General features: G+C 42.2%; 1 long non-coding RNA gene across 1 annotated transcript; it reads left to right on the top strand.

The window, feature by feature from the left end:
* The first annotated feature begins 135 nt into the window (after positions 1-135).
* On the top strand, positions 136-23,695 carry LOC117670929 (uncharacterized). The gene is made up of 3 exons (XR_004592725.3): positions 136-299; positions 20,104-20,190; positions 22,206-23,695. It is a non-coding gene; the product is annotated as an uncharacterized LOC117670929 (long non-coding RNA).

Raw genomic sequence — 23,695 nt, 5'->3', positions numbered from 1 at the left:
CGCCGGCCCCGCCCGCGCCCAATGGGCAGCCGGCGCGCTCGCGGCCAGCCAATGGGGTCCCCGTCCGTCTCCGGGTTTCCCCCCCCCCCTCTCTTCTCCCCGACGGGGGAGGCCTTTTTGTGCGTCCTGCGATTAGGTGGTCGAGAGAGCAGGTGGAGAGGAGGAGAAGCGAGAAGGCGCAGCGGTGTGGCGCCCGGACGATCGGGGCGCACCGGCTGCGCTTTCGCCCACGTCGGCCCAAAGGAGGGGCTGGGCCGGGGTGTGTGTGTGTGTGTGTGTCTTCCGTGGGGCTGTCTCAGGTAAGGAGCGGGAGGGGCGCAAAGAAAGGGAAAATCCTGAAGCGAGCCTTCTGGGTCCCTGCGCGCTTTTGGATAGGAACGGGTTGGGGTGGTGGAGGATGGATGCTGCGCTGGCATCTTGGGAAGGTTTGGAGCTTCCGCGCAGTTTCCTCTTAGGTTGTGGGGCCGCTGGCGCGGAGGCCGAAGGGATGCGCGCTCAGGCAAGGGCATCCTATACTTGGGATGGCGATCGCCTGGGTAGCAGAGGAATAGGGGTGGGGGAAACCATCTCCGAGGTCCCTCGACGACGGACAAATTCAGCAGTCCGGAGTAACATAGCTGAGCGAGAAGGAAGTGGGGGTGAAAGGGGAAGCGTGCTAATGGGTTGAAAGTTTTGAGCTGGGGAGACAATTGAGGGGTTCGCTTTTGGGTCTGGTGAAGATAGGAAGTGTGTGTGGGGGGGTTTCCCTTGAGAGGACGAGTCGCATAGGCCACCATCCAAAGTTCTGGGTACCTTTAGGAACCTTGCGTCTTCTGGAAGTGCTGGAGGAGGACAACCTCTCCTGAAAGGTTGGGATCTGATTCCCCTGAACCTCAGAGAAAAGGACTGCCTGTAGACCCCACTTCCCAAAATCAAATATATGCTCAAGGTACCTATTTTGCTTCATAGTTTCGAGTGTTTTATCCTGTAAGCAGCTTGAAGTTCAGAACTGAGGTCAACTTTGAGCCTGGGTTCCAAAGTTTTGTAGGCACAGCTGTTTTTTCCCCAACTGGTTGATCTGAGATAGGAATGGATCACGGAGGGGGAAAGGAAATGTAAAGGATGGGATGATATAATTTATAGGATGGAACCGGGCCAGCTCTGTATAATGCAAAAAGAGAGAGATCTTCCTTAAATGATGTAATCTTGAGGAAGGAGGCCAAGAGATATGAATGCTCTGATGTGATCACTAGAAACTATCTAGAACAATCACTTCAGGTGTTGTTTAAGTTTATTAAAATTTTGTGATGTCATTGTTAAAGATTTTACAGGTGCCACTTGTGCATTAAAAGAATGAATAGAGACACAGATGCTCCTTTGTCCAAACTGACTATTTAAAGGATTACAGCCAGATTTGTATTATTAGTACTTTCGTGGAAGCCTTACCTGATATTCCAACCATCGAGGGATGAATATGTGCAGAAATATCCCTGAAAAAAATCAGCCAGTTGCATAGTCAAATCTTATCCCTCCTTGCTACTATATCAATATGCAGAAGAAGGAGTTATAAGGTAAACCCAGGGTTGAGTTTAACCCTGATGTAACCGAATCATACAGAAGTAGGGCAGGATGGGGAGGAAGATTAATTCTGGAAACGTCATGAGCTCATTTACACTGAATTTTATTCACAATTTTGCATGCCACACTGCTACTCATCAGTATATTCAAGAGGGCCATGAGTTTCTTGATGTCATCATATCCATATCTCTACATTCTTGACTTGACATTAGTTTATAACAAGACTTTGAGAGTAACTTATAACAAGCATGCATTGGATTGCATTGGTACATGAAAAATCCCAGCCACGTTGAGCTATGGTGGAGCAGCCAAAGTAAATTCTGTTTACTTTGGAGTGACACTTAGTGACATTGTAATGGATCCTCCTACACTGTGAAACTCCAAAGTAAACAACTTCATTTTTTGATTTCTTGTTCTCACTTGCTGAGAGGAAAAAAAAAACATTAAAAAGCCAATAATTATTTGAGAACTAGAACTTTCTGGTTCTAGAATTTCTGGAACTTTCTCTCCACCTGGAAGGTGGAGAAAAGAAAATTAGGTGTATGTTTCTTTTCATGAGAAAGTGGTGTGCAACTCTAAAGCTATATAAAGAAAAGAGAATGGAGTTAGTTTCCTTCTTAAAAGAAATAGAGACCTGACCATGGTTGAAATCTACAATTTCTTTTTCATTTATGGAGTGAGGGACATTGTTTATGTAGGTGTATTAGCATTACTCGTGCCAGGAAATCAGTATGAGTGGTCAAAGAAAATTCCCAAGTTTGAGTAAGGGTTTCTGAGTTGTGAAGACTTCAGAACTTTCCCAATGAAGATTATGAATGCTCAATAGCTATTTGTGCAGGAGGAGGAAAGAACCAGGAGAAGAAAGAGGAAAGGAGTGGCGTATCCAGAACAAGATCATGCTCCATTGTAATATTTTGTTAAATATTTTGTTTTCTTAAGATCTACTGTTGGATGTCTATGGAGATTCTCAATCATCCAGCTCACAATTGTCCCAAAGGTGCTTTTCCAAGAGGCAATTGGATTTTCTTTTCTTTCTTTCTTTCTTTCTTTCTTTCTTTCTTTCTTTCTTTCTTTCTTTCTTTCTTTCTTTCTTTCTTTCTTCCTTCCTTCCTTCCTTCCTTCCTTCCTTCCTTTCTTTCTTTCTTTCTTTCTTTCTTTCTTTCTTTCTTTCTTTCTTTCCTTGAAGCTTCTCCAGAACCAGAAGAAGCTTCTTGGGTGAGAAGCGAAATGTTTTCAAGGGGGAAAAAAACCAAAACAAAGCAAGAAAGCCCAATTTGCCTTTTGGAAACAATACTTTTGGGACATCAACTGTTGAACTGTAGGAAAGGAATCATTGGAGCCACGCCTCTGGCAGTGCGATGACTGAGGTTCCAAAAATAAACAGGTATGAAATGTTTGTACACAGGAAAGGCAGGTGATATTTTCATTGAAGCCAAATGGGGGGAAAAAAACACTGTTGCAAATTGTGTTTGAACGGAGAGAGGGGGGGGGAAGAGAGAGAGAAATAGCTTAAAAGCGGTTAAGCAATAGAACCAGCTGTGTGGAGATGAATGAACAAGAGAGAGGTAATGGCTTAGAAGTAAGCTGACATGGAGAATATTCCCCATTCCAATTTCATATTTGCAGCTAGGGCTAGAGACAAAAAAAATATATCCTGCCTTAAACCCTTGGGGATCGTCTGCCATTCAAGATTAACTACGAAGGTGGGTTAAACCACCACCGTCGGTCTCGCATGCAAATGATCACTCCAAAAACTAGACAGCTTACCTGTTGAGGATGCCGAAGAGCTGGAAATCTCGTCCTTGATAACTAGCCTTAAATGAGGTAGACGGCTGCGTAATTACTAAGTCATCTCACTTGATTTCACCAAGGTATTTTAAGACAACATCAAGTTTGGCACGAATTTCCAAATAAATGTGCAGATGCTTGCGGGCTCACAGTGCAACCCTGGAAATAATCATCTAGGGATAAGTCTCGTAGTATGCAAAAAGATGAGTCTTGGGTAAATAAGACTGCATTCCCAATCAGCATTCATTTTTCTCCTACATTTTCTCCATTGTATGAATAAGCATTCGTGCTTCGTATTCGTACAAGTATTTTGTAGAATACAGGTAAACCATGACTTATGGCCACAACTGAGCCCCAGATTTCTGTTGCTAAGTGGGACAGTTGTTAAGTGAACGTTGCCCCATTTTACGACCTGTCTGGCCGCATTTGTTAAGTGAATCACTGCAGTTGTTAAGTTAGTAACCCGGTTTGTTAAGTGAATCTGGCTTCCCCGTGGACTTTGCTTGTCGCAAAAGGGGATGACATGAGCCAACCGTCATAAATATGAGTCAGTTGCCAAGTGTTTGAATTTTTATCACACTTCCATGGGGGGGGGGGGGTGCCACCATGGTCGTAAGTGTGAAAAACAGTCACAAGTCACTTTTTTTCCAGTACCTTTGAAACGGTCACTAAACAAACTGTTGTAAGTCGAGGACTACCTGTACTTATAGAATGTAGACACCACGAACATGTAAGAATAAGAACAAACCTTACTCCCTTCTAAGCACTGATGATGTTACCTAGTTTGGTGATTTATTTATTTTTATTTATTATTATTTTATTAAATTTCTATACCGCCCTTCTCCCGAAGGACTCAGGGCGGTGAACAGCCAGAAGATAAAACACAGGAAATACAAAATCTAAAATAAATTAAAACAAATTAAATAATTTAGGCTGAATTTTAAAGTACCCCATAATTAAACAGATTAAAAATTTATGTTTAAAATTTAAATTTAAAAGAGGAGATGATTTAGGCCAGGTGATGAAATGTCTACAAGAAAACCAGAGAGCACAAGAACCCCACAGTTCAACCCTGAGTTACAAATCTTCTGTCGATAAATTGTCTCTCTCCCAAAAAAAAATGGGTTGGTGGGTGTGGCTGAGACGAACATCCCCTAATCAAAGTCAAATTGGGTACGTTTGCTCCCTACCATCGCTCCTATTCTCCAGGAATGATCTCTACCACCACAGAACATCTCGGAGGGTTTTCTAAGCAAGACAGGTGATTTCCAAACTAAGAAGGAAAAAAAAAAAAAAGACTTATGGCTACCATTGATTTTGTTGCTGTTGTTCTAGGAGTACTTACAGGATCCACGTAGGATATTAAAAGCTTGTATTTTGCATTCAGCAGGCCTGCTTCCCAATTTACATGTTTCGGAGGGTTTTTAATTAAAAGACTGAAATAAAAATAGATCCACGCAGAGCAGAATAACAGAGTTCGAAGGGACCTTGGCAGTCTTCTAGTCCAACCCCCTACTCAAGCAGGAGAGCCTATACCATTTCAGACAACTGGTTGTCCAATCTCTTCTTAAAAACCTCCAGTGATGGAGCACCCACAACGTGTCATTCCACTAATTATCTGATCTCACTGCCAGGAAATTTCTCCTTAGTTCTAGGTTGCTTCTCTCCTTGGTTAGTTTCCATCCATTGCTTCTTGTCCTGCCCTCAGGTGCTTTGGAGAATAGGTTGACCCCCCTCTTCTTTGTTTGTTCCTGTTTTTTTCCCGAACGCCAACACTCTGCTAAACAAATAATTCCCTCAAACTGTCAAACTATTCACTAAGGCTGCATTACTATTACTATTAGTCTTCTCACCGTTCCTATCACCCATCTCCTTCCACTTATGACTGCATGACAGGTGCAGTGGTTAGAGTGCAGTACTGCAGCTACTTCAGCTGACTGCTAGTTCAGCAGATCAGCGGATCAAATCTCACCGGCTCAAGGTTGACTCAGCCTTCCATCCTTCCGAGGTGGGTAAAATGAGGACCCAGATTGTTAGGGGGCAATATGCTATTTAGTATACTGTCTTTGGTGTAAGCCACCCAAAGTCCTCGGAGAGTGGGCGGCATAGAAATATGACAAATAAATAAATAAATAAATAAATAAATAAATAAATAAATAAATAATAAATAAATAAATAAATAAATAAATAAATAAATAAATAAATAAATGTGACATTGTTGCTTGTATCCTCACGATTTATATTGATATTGCTTCCTGATTGCACCAAAGACAAATTCCTTGTGTGTCCAATCACACTTGGCCAATAAAAAATTCTATTCTATTCTATTCTATTCTATTCTATTCTATTCTATTCTATTCTATTCTATTCTATTCTATTCTATTCTATTCTATTCTATGAACATTGCTATCATGTCACCCCTAGTCCTTCTTTTCCTTAGAGAGCAGATAGATGTCTAGTCTCCACTGGACTCCATTAAGTCTATTTCTCCTATTCCTAGTTAGGATATTTTTCTAAAGCTTCTTTGAGTGAAGTAGATTTAAAAGCTACTAAGATTTTCTCAGGCTGCAAATGTTTTAGAGAGCAGAACCTTCATCATTCAGATCACTACTATTCTTTGGGGTATTTTTCTCTTAACTGCTTGCACCAGTCTGGAACATATTTATAGTACCTGCTAGGCTCAAAAATTGCTTTCTATAGATAGGTTATTGCCAGCATTGATTTTGAATTGGATGGCACAAAATTGCAACCTGGTGTCAGAAAGAGAAAATGGATTCATCGTTGGGCTGAAATTAAACTGTCATAGCCATCTAACCTTTCCCCATCTCGCAGTATTGGCGGTTTTGTTTACAAAATGCAAACATAAAAATCTGAGCAGGGATTATTATTGTTTTTTTTTTTTTTTTGAAACCTCCATCAGCAAAGCTTTTGGAAGTTCTCGTGACCTTGGGTTAAAATGGCATGACTTCACAGCAATGAAACTGTAGTCTGAGGCCTAAACTTGCATGTATGATGTTATTTACATAGCCTGCTACACTTGTTTTATGGATACATTATGATCCATGTAAATAAAGTGGTGAATGCCATCATTTTCGACCTTCACAGCTTTAGAAGCCCACAGTTAAGTCTCTTGTTTAATCTTTTTCGTATCTTTTCTCTTTCTGTTGTGTGGCACGCTTTTTTAAATTTTTAAAAATTTTATTTTAATACAAACAATCCATCTTCCATTAAACAGTGTGTCGTCTGGGGACAAATGTCTTGTGCAATAACAATTAAAATTTACAGCCATATTCATTATTTAGCTATTCTTAACTTAATATTAATATACATTGCATATCTAATACTGTGACAATTCTCTTTTTAACTTATCAAATTCTATTAATATATTTTCTGTATTACACTAGTCTACTTTATTTCTAACTTTCATATTTATTCTGTAGCCATCGGTAAAATAGTTCCCTACAATATAGTATTCAGTAGGCTCCTTCTCTTTAATTGCAAGTGTTAACCTATTCATTTCTGCACATTCTAATATTTTCCTAATCACATTCTCATCCATAGGAATCTCTTCAGTGAAGAGATTCCTGTGAAGTCAAGTGAAGAGTGAAGTGTTGTGTGGCCTTTTTAAAAAGTCCATTTCCAATGTGGTAGAATACCTATATTTCCACTGAATGTTGCACTACATAAGGAAGTAATCATCACAAAGTTTGGTTAAAACTTCTTATTATCCTCAGAGAATTCTAGACCTGGAAGAGCTAATTCGTGCCATTTTTCTGCTCAGTGCCCGGAATCCAGATTAAACCGTGCCCAACAACTCAACGGCTTCTAATTGAACTTAGCTGGTGCCACATTCCTAAGCCACGAATGTCACATTGCTATGTGTTCTTGTTCTGTCACTTTAACCTATGCTCAATTTTGGAGAACAATTCTTGACTTCCTTCTCTCGGACAATCGTTTGAGAGCTTGAAAAAAATCCAATGAACCTTTGAGTACAAAAATTGATTTCTCAAACAGGCACTTTGTAGAAAAATCCCATGTTTCATTCTCTGTCCACCTCCGTAACAAGGAAGGGCTCATTGTAGCTCATTGGAAGACCAAAATATGGTTCTAGATCAGGGGTCTACAACCTTAAATACTCAAAGAGCCATTTGGACCCATTTCCCACAGAAAAGAAAACACCGGGAGCCACAAAACCTGGGTGGGTGTGGCCAACTTGATGTCACTCACTTCTACCAGTCACATGACCTCCCCTAGCCACGCCCACCCAGCCAGTCATTAGGGCAGAGAACCAGTTGTTAAAAAACACCGGGAACCACAAAATCCTTTTGACATATCTCTCTCTCCCCTCCCTCCCTCCTTCCCCTGTCCCCCCTCTCTCTCTGTATCTCTCTATGTCTCTCTCTCTCTCCCCCTCTCTCTGTTTCTCTCTGTCTCTGCCGTGGCTGCTTCTCCATCCCCCACCGTCGCCCTTACCTTCTCAGGCCATGCGAGGAATGACTGGGAGGGCGAGGGGCGGGGCCAGCCAGCGGTGGGATCACCTGACAAGGACCCACAGCAGAGGGCCCAAAGAGTCGCATGCAGCTCCGAAGCCTCAGGTTGCTGACCCCTGTTCTAGATTCCATCCTTGGCATCTCTGGAAAAACCCCACTCTGGAACCCTGCAAAGTTATTGCCAACCAGTGCAAACAATACATAGCTATTTGACTTAGTGTAAGGCAGCTTTTATCTTCTAGTTTCCATCCCTTGAGTGATCCAGGCAGACCTGGTCCAGTTCTCATTTTACTGATGAACAAATTACATTTCCTGAACCATGCCAGTGGTTTTTCAGCTTTTTAGCTCTCAGTTTTCAATTTTGGAGACCTCGTTTTGGCTACCTGCAGGATTTTAGTGGTGGCCATCAAGCTTTTATAGTGGCAAATAAAAAAGCAGCACTGTGTCCCTTGTAGCTAGGAATTCTATTTTGCCCAGTAGGAGATTCATTGTTTTCATAGATTCTAAAAATCAAATTTTAATTTCTGTCGGGCCAAATCCAAGAAAGACATGTTACAATTCTAAGCAGATTCCTTTATTGTTCCTCAATAATGATAATAATTGAAAAACCCTGTAGGACTGTAATAACATGGAGAGAGTAGATTGCATTTTTCGTGCTTCACACCTCCTTAGTTGACAAGTTGTTGCTTATTGTTTGCAACACAATTTTGGTTAATGCTGTTGTCTAACAGAGACAGATAAATCGTGTTATATGATAGGGTGCTTGCTGGAGCTGTCAATTAAAGAACTGTTGTCTACCTTGTAACTAGCTGATCAATAAACTGGGTATATTAAATATGTCTATTATACTTCAGCTTTTCAACTTCCCTACACTAGCTAGAAACACACATGATAGAAGTGCCCCCACTATTTCATACTGGAAAAAACAATTTGGGTAAAACTGTCTTCCATTTCTGTTGTCCTTCTGTTCAATCCCTTAGTTTGCGGATGTTGAAAAAGATATAATGAAAAATAAATCGAATTACCTGTTGTATCCTAAATTGCATTTCATTAATTTCCTGGTGAAGAGGGAACTGTTTTTTTAATCTTTGTGAAGTATTTAATATTTGAGAAGGAAGTCGCTTTCATTGTTCTGTCCTGTTTAAAAAAACAAAAAGAATTGTATATGATCTCTGATGAGTTCCAGGAACTTCACGAGGCTTCGGAAATGTGTTTTCCTGGTTTAACATAGAACGTCTGACACAAGCAAAATGGGTAATGGTGGTGTCAGTTCCCTTATGGATAGTGTCCTCGCACCATAATTTGAAACAGTCACAGAAGGACATATGAGAAAGAGAATAGTTTGTGTTAAGCAGGAATGGGATTCAGCCGGTTCGGGCCGGTTAAGATGAACCGGTAGTTAAATTGCTGGCTGGCCCCTCCCCTCCCGTCCCTGCTCCTTCCAGGAGTCTCCATGTGCCCCATTTTGGCTCCTAGGTAAGTGCAGGGAGGCCTACTAGGCCCAAAATGGGGCCAGGGAGGGCAACGTGTTCCCCCTGCTCGCAGCCCGTTTTTGCTCCCAGGGGGTGTAGGAGGCTGAATGCTGCCTGTCACACCCCTGGCCACTCCCACCATGGCCACGCCCACCCAGCCGGTCATTAGGGCAGAGAACCAGTTGTTAAATTATTTGAATCCCACCACTGGCGTTAAGCGTGGGAAGCAGCTACAGATCAAGAATATCCCAGAATTAAATCACATGTGTCTTTACAGAGTAACAGAGTTGGAAGGGACCTTGGAGGTCTTCTAGTCCAACCCCATGCTCAGAGAGGAAACTCTATTCCATTCCAGACAAGTGGCTATCCAGTGTCATCTTAAAAGCCTCCAATGATGGAGCAACCACAACTTCTGAAGGCGAGCTGTTCCATTGGTTAATTGTTCTAACAGTCAAGGAAATTTCTCTTTAAGTTCTAAGTTGCTTCTCTCCTGGATTAGTTTCCACCCATTGTTTCTTGTCCTGCCTTCTGGTGCTTTGCAGAAAGCACCAGAAAGTTGAAACCCGCTCTTCTTTGTAATAGCCCCTTAGATATTGGAACACCGCATGTCATGTCACCCCAATACTTCTTTTCATCAAACTAAACCCAATTCTTGCAACCGGTCTTCGTATGTTTTAGTGTCCAGTCCCCTAATCATCTTTGTTGCTCTTCTCTGAACTTTCTGAGACTTTTCTGAGACTCTTTCTAGTCTCAACATTTTTTTGTCTTCAAAAAAATGCTTTTGTTTATTTGTAACTAGCTGATAACCCGGCGTTGCTCAGGTATTTATTTATCCCAATCCTGCCTTTGAGGTGATTATTTGCATTAGCAGGTGCCTCCCCTGACAACTTGCCCTCTTTGCTTGAAGCTGAGGGCCTAGGGTATTTTTTTTAAAAAAGAACCAATCCCTTACCAGAGGGAGTCCTCTTGTGGAGTACTGTGGAGTACTGTGAAGCCGTTACCATAGCAACTCCACTGTACAGTAGAATCCATTTTAAGGCACAACAGGCTGTATCTTAACAGAACTTGAATCCAAAATGCACACTATCACTGTCAAAAGTACTGTGATTTGACACTATAGATTGGTGATTATATAGATTGGATTATATATAATCCATTCCTTTTCATTTCAACGGTTCAGGTGTTCCAGAGTTATGCTGGAACACACACACACTGAGAGGTGTTAGAGGTGTTTTACCCCCACAGTATTTCTTTCCACTGAGTAAGTCATCTGTGTACCAAGTTTGGTTGAAATTGCTCGAGCAGAGAACAGAGAATTTTTCCAATATTTACCTCAGCCTTAAAAAACATCCCTCTCTGTAGATGATGTTTGCCTTAGAAGCCAGTCTACCTCTGAGGTCAATTTAGAAGGCAGAGAGGAAATAGGGGAGATGTTTGCTTAGCACCCATGACAAGCCTCTTTTCTGTGTCTTCTGCTTTTAAATGCACCTCAATGGGGCTTTGCCCCCAAACATTGAGTCCTGAGTTCAGTTGCAAACCTACAATAATGTATTCATTATTGCTAGTTGCATTTTATCACTACACAATCTGAATGTTAAGCATTTATTAGAGACATCTGGCAGTGGCTGACGTATGCATTTATAAAAGCCCAGGTGTTGTATACAGTCTTTTAAAGATAAGCAATGTAATGTCAATCTTAACTTTAAAAAATCAAGTTAGACAGATATAAAGTACAATGATGGTTTAACACAGGGGCCTGCAACCTTAAACACTCAAAGAGCCATTTAGACCCATTTCCCACAGAAAAGAAAACACTGGGAGCCACAAAACCCTTCTCGTGCCTGACTATTTCTTGAGCGGCCACAAAGCTTGCATATGTAGTTGAATAAAACGTTCTGTTTTCTTCTGAAACTTTTCTTGGATTTATCCATGGTTGGCCTACTGGAATTTGAAAAGCTCAATAAATTGTGTGCCGGTGGGTGTTGCATATTGGCGGTTGTGACGCATATTTTGAGTGACAGGGAGTCGCAGCAGAGGGTTGAAAGAGCCACATGCAGCTCCAGAGCTGCAGGTTGCTGACCCCTGGTTTAACATGATATTCATTTAAGATCAAAATTAAGATTAAGTTAGTTCAACTGGTCCTGGGTTAAATTTTGGGGGGCCCTCTGTTTTAGCATTTTTTTTTTCAGATGAATGGTTCTGAAACAGGGTTTCTTCATGCGTCTATTTTTAAAGACTTTGAATCTGGGATCTGCAAATCAGATCCTGTGTAGATTAATCAGTTAGATCGCTTGTCCCTAATTTAATCATCTCACGATCCCATGGACCACAACTTTGCAGAATTCCTTTCCAATAAAACCCCCACATTGGGTGCTTGTAAACCATATTTGGAAATCCATCAACCGAAAAAGGAGCCTTCCTAATTAATCAATGTGGCTGTGCATATTTTAGCCGAACGTACAAAACTTAGTTCTTCAAACCCCGTCCAAGAGAACGGCTGTTAAAAACAGATAAAACAACCCATTTCAGAAGAAACTGTTTTGTTTTTACCCATGTGCAAATTGGTGCTAGTTTAACTCAATAGAGATTAATTGATTACTTAACCGGAGTTCGTATGATTAATCAAAATTAAGCGGGTTGCAGCCCTTCTATAAAACGCTAGCGGCTTGCCTAATTATGTAGCATGTGTTGTTTAAGTTCTTCAATGAAAGCCATTAATTGATTTATTTCACAGATGAATTAATGAACCCATGCAGCTTTGTACATCTCCCTGAATAAATATTTGAAGATGTAATTGTTGGGGGTTTTGATCTGCAGAATATCAGCAGCGTTTCTCTCCCCATTCCGATGCGATTGCTTTTTATGCAACTGAACGGAATTTGCAATTACATCTCTTAAAAAAAAAAAATTGGATCTCAAAGTCCTTTAGGGCAAAGGATGGCAACAGGGAATAGAACATCTGTCCTTCTAAAACATTGATAATGTTTCCTTTAAATATCTATTGTTTTTCTCCTGGCCATTCAGTGTAAATTAAAAGTTAAATCCAGTGTCAAATGACAATGAAAAGATGTTCTTATTTATTTTATTTTTTTTCACAAAGCACAGGGCGGAATCCAGATTGAAATTATGTTGGGTTGCCTCTTTTGTCCTAAGGCAGGGGGAAAAAAATCAGGGTTAGTGTTTAGGGTTTTTTTTTTTTTGTTTTTTTTTGGAATTGATGCATCCACGTTGGGTTGCAATATTTCCAAGAGCCAAACACAACTGGACAAGTTTCTGTTGCACTTATTATACAGATGGTTCATGTTATTGTTTGCGGGCAACTCCATTGGCAGGATAGGATCTGGTTATATGCTTTTTGAAAAACCGTTCCTATGGAATTGGCTTTGGGGCAGTTTGGCTGTATTTTTTTTAATGACGTTTGAAGGGTGATATTTTTTGTTGTCGTTTATTGCTTGTCATTTGCATGCTTTTGTCTGTTGTACAGCTTTTTGATCATCTTGTCTAGTTGGAAATGCAAGAATAAATCGGATTCATACACATAGCGTCTCAGTTTGCAGGATCAAATGAATGTCTAGAGATATATTTGAGAGCCATAAACATAACACTCTCTCCATCTCTCTCTCTCTCTCTCTCTCTCTCTCTCTCTCTCTCTCTCTCTCTCTCTCTCTCTCTCTCTCTCTCTCTCACACACACACACACACACACACACACACACACACACACACACACACAAACACACTGATTTGTATGCTGATGACAGAGCCTAGAACTTTCATCTCCTTGATATTATTGACTGTCACATCTACTGGCATCGATTTTACAGACCTACAATTGTACAGTCTGCATTTTCTAATAGAGACCCTTCAAATTGTGATCTGGCTTTATAGCTCTTGCCTGTCTCTTTGGCTTGCTTTCCAAAGGTTTCCAGAGTTCAGTTTTCCAGGGTTGCCATCTCTACCGTGGGCTACAGTTGCGGGCAGAAACTTAACTATTTGGAGTTGGTGCGTGGTTGGAGTTCTCTGGTAGCCACAGCCGGAAACAAACAAACAACTAAATATTGCACAGAATTGTGTCTCATCAAGAATGGGAGGGGAGGAGAGGGGAGGGGAGGGGAAGGAAGGAAGGGAGGGAGGGAGGGAGGGAGGGAGGAAAGAAGGGAGGGAAGGAAGGGGAGGAAGGGATGGAGGGAGGGAGGAAGGAAAGGAGGGGAGGGAGGGAAGGGAGGGAGGGATGAAAGAAGGAAGGAAGAAAGAAAGGAAGGAAGGAAAGAAGGAAGGAAAGGAAAGGAAGGGAAGGGAAGGGAAGGGAGGGAGGAAGGAAAGGAGGGGAGGGGAGGGAGGGGAGGGAGGGATGAAAGATGGAAGGAAGAAAGGAAGGAAGGAAGGAAGGAAAGAAGGAGGGAAGGGAGGGAGGGAGGAAGGAAGGAAGGAAAGGAGGGGAGGAAGGGAAGGGAGGGAGGGAGGGAGGGAAGGGAAGGCAAGCAAGAAGGCAGCAAGGAAAGAAAGGAGGGGAATGCAAGGCAAGTAGAAAGTTTTCGCAGATATGGTGAGAATAGGATGAGCAATAGAAGGTGTGAAGAAAATAAAAGCAACATGCAAAATTTGGGGAAATGCAAGATCCAAGGGATGATTCACATTCCCACTTTAAATATATAGACTGGGAGTTGCAGACCAACTCAGTCCAACTCAGGATAACCATTGCAAGCAGTCCTAATTTGCAAAAGATAATGGATGTGTGTTAATTTTTATTATATCCAAGAACGAACCTTTAAATCTGGTAAAGAATCTCATATCCCTTCCCTGAAATCTTTTTTTTTCCCCTCTCTCCTGCGCCCCTGCTCTGGAGACCAATTTTCCTGCTATCAAACATTCTTCAGCTGTTGCATTATAGTGAAAAATAGCTAGCGATAACTTTGGGGAATGGGGGCGGAGGGGGAGAGAGAGAGATAAAAAAAAAAAACCTGCTGACTTGAAATCTGAACTCATGGCCCATCATTTATACTAATGAGCTCACTGGTGAGGAATTTGTAAAATGTTTCTTTTGTATATAATGTAAATAATTTCAAAGAGCCATAAGTCTGTTAAATCTGATAGGAGCAAGGGAAGGGGAAGAGAAGGAAGGGGAAGAATGATGCCCAAGGGGAATCTATCAGAAAATGTTGCAAGGTAATGCACTTGCAGTCATAATTGTCCAAAGACTTTTACTGAATATTCACTTCCCTTCCTTCCCCTTCCCCTTCCCCTTCCCCTTCTCCTTCCCCTTCCCCTTCCTTCCTTCCTTCCTTCCTTCCTTCCTTCCTTCCTTCCTTCCTTCTTTCCCTTTCCTGTTTCCTTTCTTCCTGTCACACTTCCCTTCTTCATCCTTCTCCTCCTTTTCTTCCTTCCTTTCTTCCTTCCTTTCTCCTTCTCTTTCTCCTTCTCTTTCTTTCTTTCTTCTTTCCTTCCATCCCATCCCATCCCAATCCATAGAATTCTTGCCTCCCTTAAATGAGCAGATGACTGCCTTCTTCCCTTCCCTTCCCTTCCCTTCCCTTCCCTTCCCTTCCCTTCCCTTCCCTTCCCTTCCCTTCCCTTCCCTTCCCATCCCATCCCATCCCATCCCATCCCATCCCATCCCATCCCTTCCATCCCATCCCATCCCATCCCATCCCATCCAATCCCATCCAATCCCATCCCTTCCATCCCATCCCATCCCATCCCATCCCATCCCATCCAATCCAATCCAATAGAATTCTTGCCTCCCTTAAATGAGCAGATGACTGCCTTCTTCCTTTCCCTTCCCTTCCCTTCCCATCCCATCCCATCCCATCCCATCCATCCCATCCCATCCCATCCCATCCCATCCCATCCCATCCCATCCCATCCCATCCAATCCAATAGAATTCTTGCCTCCCTTTTATGGTGAAACATGGAATATTTCTTTCTTTATGAATTTTATATGGCCACCTAACTCACCCAAGGATGGCTTCAGATGGTTTCTCCCTCATCCAAGGGCTATTCCTTTGAGCACGTCCCCTGATCTATGGGCAGATGGCAGGAGATCATCCTGTGAAACTGACATCTTCTCAAGGCAGCAAGGGAGTGAGGCCAGTTTCTGCCAGTGTCAATACTTGGATCACTTCATACCGTAGTAAATCTTCAGTAAATTGTTTGGCTTTGGCTTCAGCCACCATGACTTTAGCTCAATATGTGAGCCTAAACGAATTATGTTTTTTTAAAAAACCCATCTTGGTTTCGAATGAACACTGATTTAATTTGATCCGTTCTAAAGATACTGAAGGGACGTGGTGGCTCAGTGGCTAAGATGCCGAGCTTGTTGATCAGAAGGTTGGCAGTTCAGCGGTTCAAATCCCTAGTGCCGCATAACAGGGTGAGCTCCCATTACTTGTCCCAGCTTCTGCCAACCTAGCAGTTCGAAAGCATGTAAAAAAATGCAAGTAGAAAAATAGGGACCACCTTTGGTGGGAAGGTAACAGCATTCTGTGTGCCTTTGGCGATGAGTCATGCTGGCCACATGACCATGGAGACATCTTCAGACACCACTGGCTCTTCGGCTGTGAAACAGAGATGAGCACCGCCTTCTAGAGTCGGGAACGACTAGCACATATGTGCAAGGGGAACCTTTACCTTTTATGGGGAATAATGAAAAAGTAGGTGGAGAAACATCGTCCATCCTCAGGTCATCCCATGAAACTAGTTTCATAAGAGATTCCACATGAGAAATGCTTGTTGATTTTGTACGGTCCACAGTCTTAAACAAATGGAAATGATTCACATTTCACATTTCATATATCCATGTTGGACTGCAGGAAGGATTTAGGTGTCACCCTTCTCCAAATTCAGGGTGATCCTGGAATCCAACTTTATGGATCAAGTACAGATTTTGTAGAGCTGCATTTACCTGATCCCTTTGGTGGGAGGTTAACAGCGTTCCGTGCACCTTTGGCGTTTAGTCATGCCGGCCACATGACCACGGAGACGTCTTCGGACAGCGCTGGCTCTTTGGCTTTGAAACGGAGATGAGCACCACCCTCTAGAGTTGGGAACGACTAGCACATATGTGTGAGGGGAGCCTTTACCTCTTACCTTTACCTAAAGATACTGAATTTCAAGATGGTCATTGAATGGCTTCAACACCAATGGAATCTATTTGGACTTAACCGCATCTTGTGTGGTCCACTAATTGGAATAAAAACCATTTTAAAAAAAAGCGATACTTTCTTTTTCTGGTCAAGGACAGGTCAAAGCATGACTGTTTCCATCCCATCATCTCTCCAGCATTCAGACAGTGTCGAGACTGTGGCTGTAAACTATTGAAGGCATCTCTGCCCTGCTTAAGGGCTTTTTTCCCCCCTCTGCTTTCTAAATCAAATGCCACTGCACTGCAGCGACGTGCATTTCTATTAGCAAAATCCTGCTTCTTTTGGGTCTGTTTTTCCGTTGTCTGCCTACCTCCCCATTTTGATTGACGGCTAAGCCCTCAGCAAATAACCCAGCATTTCGACGTGACTGCAGATTCGTCATGAAATCAAAGCGCCTTTGTTTTCATATCCATATGTAAGCGCTTTTTTCCCCCCTTTTCCACCCCCGTTAAAGATCAGAGGTGCGCAGGCCAGGTGTCTTTCTCAACGAAGCTGCCTTCCTCGTTGTTGGGGAAATCTGTTGAGAGCCACGGAGATGTCAGCAGTGGTAATTATGCACAGCTTTTTACTGTAGTGACGGCGAGAGTCAGTCGAGCATTGTTGAGAGAAGTGACACCAAGTCCTGCTGGTGCCATTTATATGTGCAGAAAAGAGAAGGCACGTTCAACGGTGACGTGTAAAATGAGCCCTGAGGTCTGGAAGCAAATGCTAATCAAATATCAAACACTTCATTATCAGATTATCGAGCATGTAAATGGAGTCCGTTCCTTCACCGCATTCTGAATGTGCAGGTGGTCCTTGACGCAACGACCATCGCTGAGTCCAAAATTTCTGTCGCTAAAGCGAGACAGTTGCTAAGCGAGTTGGGTCCCATTTTATGACCTTACTTGCCGCAGTTGTTAAGTGAATCGCCACAGGGTGTTTTTTTGAATTTTTATTTCTCATAAACATGTCTTACAGTAAATGTACAGTCTCTTATCCATTGTTAATCATACATATTCTCTTTTAACTTTCATATTAGTTCATTCTTCATCCGAAAAAAATTGAGTATACTCGGGGTTGCTGTTCTCCCATTCCATCTCTTTTATTTTACAGTAATCCTTCTTCTTCTTCTCCTCTCTTTCCCTCCCCTCCCTTCTTCTATCCTCTTCTACTTTCTTCTTTCCTCCTCTCCTTCCCCTTCTCTCCTTTCCCTTCCTTTCCCCCACTTCTCTCTTCTTCCTCCCTTTCTAACCTTTTCTCTTACTCTTATTTCCCCTCCCTTTGTTCCTCTCCTTTTCCCTTTCTTCTGTTCCTCTCTCTCCTTCCTCTCTTCTCCCCTCCTATCTATCTGAATCACCACAGTTCTTAGTAGAGATAGCACTTAGACTTATATACAGCTTCACAGTGCTTTATAGTACTCTCTAAGTGGTTTACAGAGTCAGCATATTGGGCCCCCAACAATCTGGGTCCTCATTTTGCCAACCGAGGAAGGATGGAAGGCTGAGTCAACCTTGAGTTGGTCAGGATTGAACTGCTGGCAGTGGGCAGAGTCAGCCTGCAATACTGCATTGTAACCACTGTACCAGAGCTCTTGAGATCGATAGATAGATACCGATAGATAGGCAAGGCAGGCAGGCAGGCAGGCAGGCAGGCAGGCAGGCAGAATGAGTGAATGAATGAATGAATGAATGAATGAATGAATGAATGAATGAATGAATATAGGCAGCTAGAGAGACAGACAGACAGGCAGTGACAGATATTGTAGATAGGCAGAGGATAGATAGAGATAGAGTGATATATGATGGATGATAATTACCAGTAGCACTTAGACTTGGGGTTTTAAATTTGGGTAGCCAATGATTTAATTCTTTTAATTATCTTAACTTTTGCATTGGTATGTTTTTTAATTTTGGCTGTTCACCACCCTGAGTCCCTTCTGGGAGAAGGGCGGTATACAAATTAAATTAATAAATAATAAATAAATAAATATATTCTGCTTCACAGTGCTTTACGGCCCTCTCTAAGCAGTTTACAGAGTCAGCCTCTTGCCCCCAACAATCTGGGTCCTCATTTTACCGACTTAGAGAGAGCGGGCTGTAAAGCACTATAAAGCAATATACAAGTCTAAGACTCGTAAGTTCTATTGCTATCACTATTTTATGGCCTTCTTGTGAGCCGTGATGGCAAGCCACCAGAAGAAGTCCTTCACATCTCCAAACGGTGGCAGGAAGCAAGAGAGGATGATCAGACAACCATTCCCTGAAGAATCTCTGCTAATCTGTTCCAATAACTCTGCTGATGCGGGGATATTGTTTATACAACTGAGTGATGACAGCCCGAAAAATCATCTGTCCTCGCTATTGATTTGCCTTGTTTAGTGTTACTGCACCTAATCAATAACCCCCCTGAAGACTCGTGTCCTAATGGCTTACAGCGTTCGGCCTCTTCGGTACATTTTCAACTGTCCAGCAAGTGGAATCAATACCCTGAAAATGCTCTTCCATGCTCATCCTTATGAAAAGTTTGTATTTCTCAATGTGAGTTTGTGCTAATAAATGGCTTTTCCAATATGCTGAGTGTTTTGTGTGTTTTTTTTCTTCTTCTTCAATCTAGTGCTCCATTCAACTATGCAGATTTTGCACAAGCCCCCCCAAGACAGCTAGGAGAACTTTTTAAATCATGGGTGAATTGACTAAAGGGGCTAAATACATCTTTCGAAGGAAGCCATGCAGATAATACTAGAAGCGACTAAATAGTTCCAAATAGGCCACTTAGCAAATAGGCTTGCCCTTCCTCTCAAGAATTCTCTTGGCCCGTCATGCTCGATCTCGGATTGTAGAAGTTCCTTCTTGGAATGCTAGAGGAGGTTCTGATAGGACAAACAGCTTTAAAACTACCAGAGATGACATCCTGTCCTTGCCCTTCTTCCTACAGGTTCTCTAGAGCTAAAAAAAATGCCATGCATCATGAAATCTGGAATAAAATGTATCAGTGGTTGTAGAGGAGGAGGAATGTCTGGATAAAGAAATAATGATAAGTCGAGAGTTGGAAAATTATTATGTTAGTATGATGTGATAGGAATTGTATTGGTATTGAAAGTAATTTTCACAGACAAAGAGATTTACGTGTCTGAATTTTGATAGACTGTACAAATTTATATATCGAATATGAATTGTATTTCTTGTAAGGTAAAACTTGATGGAAATGTTGGGACCAGAAAAGTTGCACTGTGTCCAATGTTTTTAACTGTATATTTAATAAAAAACTTTTTTTAAAAAAGATTCCTGCTGGTCACCGATTTTGATGTGCTTGCTCAGAAATTATTATTATATAATAATAATATATATTCCCAGGGAAATAACAAAAATACCACATTTGAATGGACTGGGTGAATTTGCAGAGCCAACTATATCCGGCACTTTACAAAAACGACATAAGTCAATAGGCAGCGTTAATTTTTATAGTGTGTATGCTATCGCACATTGATTGTTCCAAGTCCTTGTATTTGTTTGACTAATCATCTTCTTGGTCCAACAGGGAGTTTTTGGCACAACACTTATCTGTTGTACTCTGTTTCTGATAAACTACTGATTAATTTTTAATACTACCACGGCTCAATGCTGCATGAAAATTCTACTCTTTTAATTGGGATCTTTTTCTTCTTTAATTACAGAAGGGACAAATCAAGTTACGTCTACATAGTTGATCAGAAGGAAGGGCTCAGAATTGACTGCTTCCCACCGAGCACTAAACCTTAAATGTAAGTTAATAAAGTTAATGAATGCAGGAACTGTGTTCTTATAACAAATGATATTCAGGCAAATAACTACAGGATGCCTTAATATGGCAATTTGGCTCACACATCAGAGTAAGACAAAGGCTGAGTGCCTTCAACAAATTATCCCATCTAGAACTGAATCCCATTTTTTTTACAATTAGATCACAATCATAAGAGTGAATGAAGGTTGTGTAATCTGATATGATGCCCTGACCCCCATGATTCCTGGTTTCATGTAGGAATCTCGTCTAACTGCAGACCTGATGCCTCCATCAGCCTTCTAAGAATGGGTTCCTAGGTTGAACTGCTAAAATGAGGTAGGGTCTCCGCAGGGGTGGGTTCTAAAATTTTCTACTACTGGTTCTGTGGGTGTGGCTTATTTTGTGGGCATGGCTTGATGGTCATGTGACAATTGTTTAGGATTTAGCAGAGGTACTGGTCTACCAGGCTTTTAACTGCTTACAGAGCTGTACCGATCTATCTATTTATTTTTTGCAGGCACTGGTCTACTTATGTATTTTTGCAGGCACTGATCTACTCATGTATTTTTGCAGGCACTGATCTACTCATGTATTTTTGCAGGCACCGGTCTACTCATTTGTTTTCTTTTAACACTGATCAGCTGTAGGGCGGCCCTTTGAAGCCCTGCGGCAAGAGTTTAAACAGTTTTTTTCCCTCTAGCCATCAGCTGGGACTCAGGAGGCAGCAATAGATTGGGGGTGGGGCCAAATAAAAGGTAAGAATAACATGGGGGGTGGGGGGGTGCGGAGGGTGGGGGGGCGCTGGGGGGGGGGGACAGAACCAGTTCGGTGATGTCATATCGTCACCGCTACCGGCTCGGGAGAACTGGGCTGAACCGGGAGGAACCCACCACTGGGTCTCCGGCTTAAGGAGAAACCATGGTGGGGCAGTGGTTAGAATGCAGTATTGCCAGCTAATTCAGTTCACTGCCAGGAGTTCGATCCTAACCGGCTCAAGGTTGATTCAGCCTTCCATCCTTCCTTGGTTGGTAAAATGAGTACCCAGATTGTTGGGGACAAGAGGCTGACTCTGTAAACTGCTTAGAGAGGGCTGTAAAGCACTATGAAGCGGTATATAAGTCTAATTACTATTGCTATTCCTTCCTTCCTTCCTTCCTTCCTTCCTTCCTTCCTTCCTTCCTTCCTTCCTTCCTTCCTTCCTTCCTTCCTTCCTTCCTTCCTTCCTTGTTGGTACAATAGTTAGAATGCAGTATTGCAGGCTCTGCCCACAGCCAGCAGTTCAATCCTGACCGACTCAAGGTTGACTCAGCCTTCCATCCTTCCTTGGTTGGCAAAATGAGGACCCAGATTGTTGGGGGCCCAATATGCTAACTCTGTAAATCACTTAGAGAGGACTATAAAGCACTGTGAAGCTGTATATAAGTCTAAGTGCTATTGCTGTTGTTACTATTGGACTAGAAGTCCTCCAAGGTCCCTTCCAACTTTTATTCGGTTTTATCATGAATTTCCATCTCAGGTCCTCAAAAGTACTACTGTTATGCAGAGTTATTTTACATGAGGTCTTCTAATGGTGTTGAAGTCCAGCTCCATTTAATGGTGACCTGGTGGAAAACAAGGAAATCTGGTGGAGAGCAAGGATCAAGGAAAAGAAAGGCTAGGCCAAGGGTGGGCAATTATGCCATCTTTATGATCTGTGGACTTCCTGCTGGCTCAGGAATTCTGGGAGTTGAAGTCCATCCCTGGGCTACACTATTTTTCCCCCCTCTCTTCTAAAAACAGCCCGAGATATAACATTGCGGGAAGAAAATTAAAAATGCTTTCAAAATACCACAAATCATACCATGGGGAAGTTGATCTTTTCTTGGGAAGGGGGGAGTGGAGTGTATACTTGATACTATTATTTTTATTGATTGATCTTTTGCATATTATATCTTCTAGAGAGTGAACAGGGGACTGGCTTCAGGTGGCATAAATCTATATTTATTTTCCCTCTCTATCTCCTCATTTTTCTTACAGGAAGGGAAAACAGTTTACGATCGAGTTCAAGATAACAGCATAATGCAAACAATAAACAGCCTAAACTAAAACCGTTAGACTCAACAAGGAAAAAAATGTAGCCTGCTAAGTCCCATCAGCAGTATTAAAAACTGTAAAATTCCCATAGAGGCCAATTAGTTGCTTTGAGAAGAGCACAAGGGTGTAATAACATTTCTTCTGTATGCGTTCGCTTGCTATCAGTATTCAAAGGCAGATTGTCTTAGGTGGCAGATGCTAGTATAGAGCCATTCTGATTTGTGGTGCCCATTGTAAGGTATAGTTTAAAATCAGGGTTTTTCAACTTCTGCAAGTTTAAGATGGTGGACTTCAAGTCCCAGAATACCTCTAGCTATCATGGGGAAATTGAGCCACTGGGAGTTGAAGTCCGCCCAACGTAAACATGCAAAAGTTGAAAAGCACTGGTTTAAATCACAAATGAACTAAAAAGTTTGTGTTCCTACCGTATACTAAATCAGGCTGATCCCTGCCTCCAGGGGTGCTGTTCAGCAGGTTCTGACAGGTTCTGGAGAACCGGCTGCGGAAATTTTGAGTAGTTTGGAGAACCGGCAAATACCACCTCTGGCTGGCCCCAGAGTGGGGTGGGAATGGAAATTTCGCAGAATCCTTCCCCTTCCACGCCCACCAAGCCACGCCCCCCAGCCACACCCACAGAACCGGTAGTAAAAAATTTGAATTCTACCACTGCCTCCCTCCCTCTAAAATTAGCCAAGCTTAATGAGTTGAGTGGTTAATGTAGGCCTCAGGGCTTTTAGTAACCTTATGAAGCTTGGTGGGCAAATACAACTGTCTAGCCATTAGCATCCTAGTGAGGGATCCTTGCTGCTTAGTTGGGTTTTTTTGCAGACATTTCATGACCCAAGCTAGGCAACTGTCAGGGTTCCAAGTAATAGACTTGGAAGCAAAACTCTGAGGCAGGTAGATTCCTCAAAGAATAGCTTTATTGGATATATCATATTGGCACAGATCTGGTAAAAACCAACTCTGGAGATTCCCGCGCTTTTCACCTACTTAAAAGTAAAAGTTTGTCACTTTCTCAAAACAATCAGTCACATGGTCCAATCACAGTGCTGTCTGGTTGCCTGGTGACATCACTCCACCTTCCTCTGACCAGGTGTGACAATATCCTTGGTTCCCAAGAGAAAGTTTGGCTACAAAGTCCCAGCTATCTAAAATCCCCCCCTTCCTCCCTATCCCTCAGCTCTGGTGTGGCAACACCGAAGCTTCCAAGGTGGCTTCGGTCAGCTCAGCTTCAGGGTTGACAGTAACATCATCCGTGCTAGTGATGTTGTTGTTGAAGATGTTGTGTCTTTGGGTCATGAAACATCTGCAAGAAAACAACCGAGCTCAGAAAGCACCAAGGATTTCAACCTCATTTCAACCCTGAGCTACAAATGTTCTCCTTTATTGGTAGCATCTTGGGGTCTGTATTGCAAAAGGATTTAACTGTA

Source organism: Pantherophis guttatus, chromosome 11, assembly GCF_059756535.1.
Source record: "Pantherophis guttatus breed Tessera chromosome 11, ASM5975653v1, whole genome shotgun sequence".
Taxonomy (NCBI): Eukaryota; Metazoa; Chordata; class Lepidosauria; order Squamata; family Colubridae; genus Pantherophis; species Pantherophis guttatus.
This window is presented reverse-complemented; position numbering and strand designations above follow the sequence as displayed.